The following is a 9,670-nucleotide window of genomic DNA, read 5'->3' as shown; positions in this document are numbered from 1 at the left end:
ACTTTTTTGCAGTCTAAGTTAGGCACACTATCATGTATGATGAGGTGGTTAAGTGTAGGCTTCCTCATGCCCTTCTAACGTGGCTGTTTTGCAGTGTAAGTTAGGCACACTATCATGTATGATGAAGTGGTTGAGTGTAGGCTTCCTCATGCCCTTCTAATGTGGCTGTTTTGCAGTTTAAGTTAGGCACACTATCATATATGATGAGGTGGTTAAGTGTAGGCTTCCTCATGCCCCTCTAATGTGGCTGTTTTGCAGTGTAAGTTAGGCACACTATCATGTATGATGAGGTGGTTAAGTGTAGGCTTCCTCATGCCCTTCTAATGTGGCTGTTTTGCAGTGTAAGTTAGTCACACTATCATGTATGATGAAGTGGTTGAGCGTAGGCTTCCTTGTGCCCTTCTATTGCCTACAACATTGATCATACATTAAGGGCAGTGTACGTTAAGCACAACCACACTCCTCAGCAGTATTTCCTTACAAATACAAAGAGCCAATCACACCACATCAGACTTCTTGGAAGTTGTTTCCCTAAAAATAAATAAAAGCTAAGTTTAAAACAGATGCAGAAACTTTGAGGCCAGTACCCTTTTGTGCAGTATCAGTCCTAGCAAAGTAAAACTCCAGTAATCTGAATTCTATTCATCTACATTTACATAGTGTAATAATGAAACTCTTTGCTGGGAGATGAACTATCCTTCTTTCTCAGAAGACAAAACGGTTTTATTGTTTTTCTCCACAGAATTTATTTATTATTTATACTACAGTAGTCCCTGGAGATTCAGTAATGGATGGGCAATTGGTTATGTCCAGCAGCAAAGGACAATGGAATAGTTGTCCCATGGAACATCAAAGCAATGAACCTTGTCCCCCAAGACTGTAAGTAATAGCAGGCATACTATTATATGCTTTCCTGAGGGACTAGAATGAATGAACACAGCCAAAGCACTCAATCCAATGACAGACCCATGAGGCCAAGGCAAAAATAATGGTATATGTTCTGCTCAAGAAGAGACTTAAAGACTGTGAAGAAGCGTCCTGGTGTGGCTTTTTATACTTAGAGCTCTCTACAACAGCATCTACAATTGCAGTCACCCAAAGGGATTCTTCAAATGGATAAAAACTGCAAGGACTCTTCAGGTGTTTGCAGATGGCCTGAATCAATTTCCCTTAGGAATTTCTCATGCACTTGCCAGAAGAAAGGGCTTTCCCATTGAATTCAATAGATTCAAAGACAGGAAAAAGGGGTTTTTTTTGTGTGTGGGGCACAGAAGAACAGAAATATTAAACCAAGGAGAACCCTTTAACAGCTAGCAAGCTTTTATATGGCCAGAGTTGCCAAACATTGTAATTAATTTTTCAAGAAGAAAAAAAAATTGTATTTGAATGCTCAGAAAGGTGAAAAAGAAGGAAAGAGATGCCAATTTGAAGAAGCAACAACATACTGAAGTATGCATGTGAGCTACAAAATCATAGAATAGCTTGAGTTGGAAGGGACCTGTGAGAATCATGAAGTTTAATTCTCTGCAGGCACTCCTTGCAGGACTACCTAACACTAAAGCATGTGATTAAAAGCATCACCAGAACACTTATTTTTCTCTGACAGGCTCAGTGTCATGACCACTTCCCTGGGAAGCATGTTCCAGTGATAACCACCATCTCAATGAAAAACATTTTTTTAATGTGCAGTCTGAACTTTCCTTGACACAACTTTGTTCCACTTTCTTGTGTCACATCACTGATCACCAGAGAGGAGAAACCACTAAGTACCTCAGACAATCAATGCAGCAGATTGCTCTTTCCCAACAGACATGCAGAACCAGTTAAACTGATGGAATTTTTAGGGAATCATTGCACATGGACCTTCCTGAATTCTTCAATTGTTAGTAGAATAGAATCAACCAGGTTGGAGGAGACCTCCAAGATGATCCAGTCCAACCTAGCACCCAGTCCTAGCCAATCAACTAGACCATGGCACTAAGTGCCTCATCCAGGCTTTTCTTGAACACCTCCAGGGACGGTGACTCCAGTACCTCCCTGGGCAGCCCATTCCAATGCCAATCACTCTCTCTGTCAAGAACTTCCTCCTAACATCCAGCCTATACTTCCCCTGGCACAACTTGAGACTGTGTCCCCTTGTTCTGTTACTTAGATGACCTGTGGTTGTCTTTGATTTGATATACTGACTCACCCTTTTTCTTGTGCCATGCCTTTGTATTCAGCTCCTCTCTTTAATGTAGTCTTTAATTTCTGAATTCCTTATGATCTGTGCAACTAACAGCTACTAAAACTAAACCATTATTTTGCTTGTTAAACACCTCTCCATTTCTGTCACTGTTGTGGTAGGCCTGATAGGCTCAAAATAGGCTTAAACACGTCCTGCCTTGCCTAGGCATGTTTTACTGCTCCACCAGAGAGGCAAGTGCGGGAAATGGGACACAAAAGAACCTGGAGCCACTGAGTCTGGCCTGCCCAGGGTCCTGTGGGTAAGGTGCACACACTTAGCTTGTGCCTGCCTAGTGCAAGGCCTGTGCTTTTCCCAAATTAAGGAAAATCTGTGAGGTCTCTTCCAACCCTGATGATACTGTGATACTATGGCTTTGCCTAATATGGCAGGGTTTGGCTAACTGCCATCCTGCTTGGCTATTCTGTGTCCAAAGGGCAATTAATCTGGGCCCGCATTGATAAAAGGAGATAGGCAGGTGAACAATCTGCTTTTGCTTCCCTGCTCATTGCCCTGCTCTCTCTGCTGTGCCCCGCCCTGCTGCTCTTGCACACTGCCTTATTGCTTGCCTGCTAAACTCCACTGACATGAGCAGGATGCCCTGGATGCCTGCACACGATCAGCCTGTGTGGCCAGCCTGACATCATGCTGAGACTGCACCACATCTGCCTCTGCACCTGAAGGTCCTGCTTAGCATTCCTGGGCATATATACAGGTTGTCCAGAGGAAGCTAGGAGACAAGGTCAGAGATTGTCTGTGTCCCTTCCCCAGAAGCCAGGAAGATTCAAGTCTCAACATCCAACAAGACAGAATCCCCTGAAAGCATTTGGGCACTGTCTGGACTGTGGCTAGCCCCCATGAGGGTAATAATAATAATCTGTGAGTAAATGCTTAAACACCTCTTTGTAATTCTCCACTGCCTCCTGCCATAGAGCAGAAAGAGCTCCTTGAGCCCAGCTACTGGGCAAGCAGCATATTGACCGCAAGCGGCATTTGACCATGCAGAACCTTCTCTGCCAGTTCAACTAATGTTTATATATTTTGCTGGTTATTACTAGGTCTAGATATCATCCATAGAATGGTTCCATGACTGTGTAAGAACCAAAATATTATTAAAATGAGTGGTTGGGGGTGGTGAGAGTTCTGAGTAGCAACATTAATAAACAGTACTAATTTTGGAAAATATCATCTCGCATCAATTCATTTCCCCTCCCCAACAGTCACTAAGAGCAAGGTGTTATGGTCAGTGTGGAATATTGTCATACTTCATCAGCCCTAGTAGGATTGCTACCAGTATGGTATTTTCAGTTGTTCAAAGGATTTCTGTCTTTCTCATCCAGCTTAATCTATAAAGTATGCGATAAATATGAGCCTGTTTCTCCTTTCAAGCCCTTCAAAAGAGAAACAAAGGATCTTCTCTCCCTGCATTGTATGGACCTCTCTTATAAATGTGCAAATCTATGGCTTGCTTGCGTTGTAATTCTTTGAACATTGAACAGAGAATTGATCTGATTACATGTTTCACAAGTCACTGGAGCAGACTGAAAAATGGACTTTGTGACATAGACAGTTTCAATCGACTAAAAATAATTCACCTAAAAGATTCCTCTTTTAAAAGAGGCTTTTTTTTTTTTAACTGAAAGATGAATAATGAAAATATTTTGCAATCTTTAAAACTGACTTGAAAGTGTCTTAATATAACTCCTGGTAAACTCCAATTTTGAGCTCTCAGGACTCTCTTTCCTAGAAGGGCTAAATTTCCTAGCTGAATTCTATCCCGAATGATACATAACATCCTTTTAAACTCTTGCTAAGCTACTCAAGTACATGATGAGAAGTCCAAAGATGCACCACAGCCAGAGAGATGTCAGAAGTTTATTGGGAATTTAAGCAGCCTCATTAATTTTGCAAGTAGTTATAGACATTTGTGACATATCCAACATAAGTTCTTTTTTTCTACAGCTCTTAATTTTAAGCAGCCACATGTGTACACTCTTCTCAAGCAGTTGTCTAAATTTACTGATGCCAGACCTGTGATAATTTCCACTGAATAACGAATAACTTCTGCATACCATCCTGCTGGAGTTAGAGAGGTAGATTTGTGTACTGAAATGTCCTCACAGGATATTTTCATAACACGAGGAATGGAAACTTTTAAAAATGAAATTCATGCTTTGAAGGGTATAATTTCAGCCACTTTTACTACAAATTCTGAATTTACTTATTAGCAATCTTCTGAATCCTCCACATAGAACTGTGAAATGCCCCATTTTAAGGATGCTTTGGAATAAGCAGTCTCAGAAACAGAGATCATATATGTTCATAAGTCTTTCTCACTATTCTGAGCTCCCTTGAAAAAAGACTTGTCTCAAAGCTACATCTGCTATCTTGATTGACCTTGTCTGACTAGATTTTTTTCTCCTTTCCCCCTTTCTAGTATTGATCAGTGCATAACATCTCAATTGCATATATAGGTATCTTAAGAACACACAAAGAATGTAATATATGCAGTAAGAGAAGAAATATGAATTTAAGCCTGTATTAAACTCCTTGCTGGAATGTTATGGAGGAAATCAGTTTTAGGCAAGATCCTGACCTCTTGTAGATTTGTGTAGCTCTGTGAAAGCAAATGAACTATGAAAATATATAGTTGCTGAGAGCTTGGTACAGTATGTTTTATACAAAGGAGAAACATAGATTCTCTCAGACTGAGCTGCTGTAATGTAATTTTATCATAAATTTTATATCAATAGCATGTTTCAGTTTGTATGCTAAATCATATTTTGTATGCTTGACTTCTTAAATAGGTTGAGGCAATCTTATCAGAGCCCTTCTCACTCTAGAAAAAAAATCCTGCAGTGTAATTTCAGTGGCAGAGCTATGAGATGAATAAAAGATAATGAAAATGTGAGAGGTTTCCTCAGCTCAGAGACTCGTTAAGCTTTCTCCTTTTCTGACCTCCTCAAGTGTGTTTCATCTTTTTTTCTTGTCTTGAAGATTCTCACATTTCCATCCCTCCATTCAAATTGATTTAGGTTGTTCCCAAAATGGAACACCAGAGCCACAAAGAGTATTTGCTTGATGTTGGTGTTCAGTGTCTCATAGTGTAGTGGGTACTTCTTATTATGAAGGGCTCAGACCAGCCAAGTGGAATAAGATGAAACTGTTGCCCTCTCAAGTGAAAAATCAATACAGATATTTGTATCTCTATTTTGTCACCATTGTAGTATTCTCCACTCACAATTTACATTATATCCACAAACTCCCACACTTGGTACTTCAGACCTGATATTAGGAGGACTAGAGAATGGTAGTAGTTTATTGCACAGTGCCTTCTATTTGAATATGACAATGAATCCCATTATTCCTAAAAAGCTTTCTTTGTCATCATGTATAAAAGAACATTTATACTGCAATTCACAATGACCTTGTAACTCTTGTGATTTGGTGTGGTTTACTGCAGAATATTCTACTTGCATGTGAAATTTTGATGCAACTGAGCTACTGAAGATTGCACTTACACATCCAATAGCAGGAATTTCTTCCTTGTAAATTCACACACACGTTTATATTGCTTTAAGCAAACAGTCCTTGTACATACTTGTGTCATGAAAGAGTGCAGCAGAATATCCCTGTTCTTTTGCAGGAACTCAATTATTGCAACCCCAGGATTTGTAGACTTATGCATAGTTTTAAACTTATATAACACTTAGGGGTGTGTGGCACGTTAGATGAAGGAAAACTGACAAACTGAAACTTGGACATGTTTAATTACACCACAACTACTAGTTCTGTTTGCCATTTCACACCTGGCCCCCATCACAAGTATTCCAGACAGTTATGTTCAGTTTCACATGTTAGTTATGCTTTGTTTCACATGTTATCATTCAACTACTTTGTGTGTCTGATTCACCTTGCCAGAAACTGTTGTGCTAGCACAGACCTGAAGATGCATTGAATTTTATGACACGTTTCGCAAGTAAGAGATTTTAAGTAGAGTATTGCAATTTTTTGATGGGGCGAAGCGTGATCCCGAAGAGGATGAATTATATCACCGTCCTCTGGCCTGCATTTTGAGAGAAGATTCGATTTTATGATAAACAGATTTCTGCCATTACAAATAAAAGGAAAACAGATTTACGATGGCATGACATTTTATTAGGAAAATGTGAAAACAAGAGTTTTACAACAGTGGATTTGTGGGCTAGTACATTCCTAAGTGTTATTACAACTCAGGAGAGTGCATGTTCCCATTCTATCAGCCAATATTATTAAAAGCACAACTGGGAATGTTTTTCCAAAGCTGCCAATATCCCTGTAGCAGCCTTTCTTCAATAGGTGTTCTGGTAGTAATCTCCTTTTTCTTTTTTTCTTTTGCAACTACCAGTTCCTTTATATTGCAATTTCACCTCCCAGCAGGCTCAGCTCCTCAAGGACTGTCAGAGCAGCTCCCTTGGTCCAGGATCAAGGATCTACAATATTTCAGCAGCTGCATTTTCAGCCAGGCATCTGTGTGGATCCCATGGCCTTTCCTGAGCACTGGAAGGCAGCACTGTCAATAGCTAGTAGTTTAAGTCAAAGTACTGTAACTGAGTCTGGTCCAAAGCTCCTTGTGAGAAGCTGCTTGTTGCTCAGCACTTTTGCAAATCGAGCCATAGGGATGTTTAAACAGACAATAGAGTTCCAACTTAGGATATCCAAGGAAAGTAGCTCAGATCTGCACTCTGAGTTTTCTTAACAGGATTGAGCTTGGGTCAAATGCTGATGGCTTTGTAAAGACATGGCAGTAAATTTTGAGATCTTAAGCAAGAGTTGCCAATGGTGGAATAAGTCACCACTCGTTCTTTATACAACAAATGTAAGCTCTCTGCGTACTTGGGTAGCTACAGAACTACACAACCCAAAATATAGTAGATACCCTAAAGAAAAAACCACACACACACACCTGCTCTCAGAGGGCTCTTTGAATTGCCTATGGTTTTGAAATCTAATACTAAGAAAAAAAATCATGGCAGCTCTCTGGATCCTATGTACTTCATTAGTCCATCACTAAGGATAGTATCTACAAGACTTTATTTTCTGTCTCTTGTGATTAAATGATTACGCAGACAGGTTGAGATAGAGACAGTCATCCTACTGAATTAGCTGTGCTTTGATTCTAATTATCTGCTTAAACAACAAAGTTAGCAAGTATACTAATTGCCAGAAGTGCCAGGCCTTCATTCAGATGAACTGCTTAATATCAGACTGAGACACCTATACTAAATTCTCAAGCAGCAACCAATCTGCAGCATTTATTAGGTCTCTAAAAGCATACAGGAAAAAAGAAAGCAACAACTAGGATCAAGTACAAGGACTTATAATGCACTTGATATGGATTACTCTTGAGTCACCTAAGTGACTTGAGTCTTTTCAAAATATATTAGTACAAAATCCTTCAGGCATCCATTCTGACTCCAGAAGCCTGTAGGAATCCTTGGATATTTTACCAAATCCCCAAAACCTGTAGATACCCTGGCTGGTTTGAGACATGGATGGATTCTTATGCCTTCTACATTGCTTTTCCTCCCATTTAGAAAAAGCATGTTACTATTCAGAGGAGGAAGGAGGAGAAATAAAACAGAAAGATTCTCTCTTAAAAACTTGGTTTCATTCCTTTCAGTTGTGCTTGCCAATCTCCACTATTTAAGGAATTTAATGCTACGTACCCCTTCCATGTGGCTTGTGTCAACTTAGGCAGCCCACTGACTACAAAATCCTTAGGTAAAAGCAAAGGGGAGGGAAATGAAACTACTCGTAGCTCCTAATCCAATAAAAAACAACCCAAAATATAGTATGGCTTTACTAAGGGTGATTCCTGCCTGACCAACCTACTGTCTTTCTGTGAGGGAGAGGCTGTATCAGTGGACCAGCGAAGAGCCGTGGATGTCATCTATCTGGACTTCTGTAAGGCACTCAACACAGTTCTCCTTCTCACTAAACTGAAGAGATATGTATTTGTTTGGTGGAGAATGAAATAGTTTAATAGTTGCATCCAGGTGTTTGTGGCCATCCAGGTCAGTTTGATGTCCAGATCAAAACTGTGACAAGTGAACCCTCAGGGGTCTGTACTGGGACCAGTGCTTTTATGACATAGTGGAACTGAATGCACCCTCAACAAGTTTGCAGACGATACCAAGCTGAGTGGTACAGTTGACACATCTGAGGGATGAGATAGATGTCTTCCAGAGGAACCTGGATGGACTCAAGAAGTGGGCCTGTGTGAACATCACCAGGTACAACAAAGCCTAAAGCAAGGTACTGCACTCAGTCTGGGGCAATTCTTGCTATCAATACAGGCTGGAAGATAATGGGACTGACAGCAGCCTTGAAGAAAAAAACTTGGGAGTACTGGATGAAAAGCAGGAAAGGAGCCTACGTGTGCTTGCAGCCTGAAAGACTGATCATGTCCTGGGCTGTATCCAAAGTGGGGTCAGAAGGCAAAGGGTAGTGATTCTGCTGCTCTACTTCTCTCTGTAGAGACCTCATCTGCAGTACCATGTCCAACTCTGAAGCCCTTTGCAAAAGAAGGACGTGAAACCGTTGGAACAGGTCCAGAGAGGTACACTAAAGTGATCAGAGAGCAGGAGTACCTTTCCTATGAGAACAGGCTGAGGAGCTCGGGGTTGTTCAGCACGGAGAAGAGAAGGCTGCAGAGTAACCTTATTGTGGCCTTTTGGTACTTACAGGGGGATTCTAATAAAGGTTTTCTAGCCACTCTTGCTGCAAGAGGACAAGGAATAATAGTTTTAAAGTAAAGGAGGGCAGATTTAGAGTAGATATGAGGAAGATTTTTTTTTTTTTGCAGCGACAGTGATAAAACACCAAAGCAGGTTGCCCAAAGAGGTGGAAGAACCTCTGAGATCCAGAGAGTTCTTGCTTCCAGTTCAGGCAAGCACTTCAGCTCAGCATGAGTGAGCAGAAAAAGGCAGCTAAACATAGAGAAGCTCAACTTAAGCAAGGAAGCCAAACCAACACCCATAGGTGACATTAGAGTGAACATCAAGTATGTTCCTACCTAACCGGGGGGCCACCAGGCCCCCCGGCCTTTGTCACCCCCTTCCCATTCACCCAGTGTGCACCATGGGGACTCACCAGTGATGACAGGAGGAGGATCCCTCTGCCCAGTTGGGCAAGCTTGGAGCTTCTGCCTTTCCTGAGGCTGATTATAAAGGGGAGAGAGCAGGGAAGGCAAAGTGGCCACACCTGGGGTGGGAGGAGACTCAACAGCACCCAGGTGCTTTGTGTTTGGGGGGAAAATGGAGAATATACAGTGTGGGGTGGGAAAGGGAGAGAGATGGTGGAAAAGGGGAGGTGGTGCTGAAAGGAGAGAGATGGAGAGGAAAAGGATAGAAATGAAAAGGGGGAAAGGAAGGAGGTAGAGGGGAAGGAAGGAAGATAGGTGAA

At 41.2% G+C, this 9,670-nt stretch overlaps 1 long non-coding RNA gene across 1 annotated transcript; it reads right to left on the bottom strand.

The window, feature by feature from the left end:
• Positions 1–6,360: 6,360 nt before the first annotated feature.
• Positions 6,361–9,394, bottom strand: LOC135179974 (uncharacterized). Its single transcript, XR_010304221.1, has 3 exons — positions 9,359–9,394; positions 7,933–7,982; positions 6,361–6,763 (listed from the first exon to the last, which is right to left on the bottom strand). It is a non-coding gene; the product is annotated as an uncharacterized LOC135179974 (long non-coding RNA).
• Positions 9,395–9,670: the final 276 nt, after the last annotated feature.

This window comes from Pogoniulus pusillus, chromosome 12, assembly GCF_015220805.1.
Source record: "Pogoniulus pusillus isolate bPogPus1 chromosome 12, bPogPus1.pri, whole genome shotgun sequence".
NCBI lineage: Eukaryota > Metazoa > Chordata > Aves > Piciformes > Lybiidae > Pogoniulus > Pogoniulus pusillus.
This window is presented reverse-complemented; position numbering and strand designations above follow the sequence as displayed.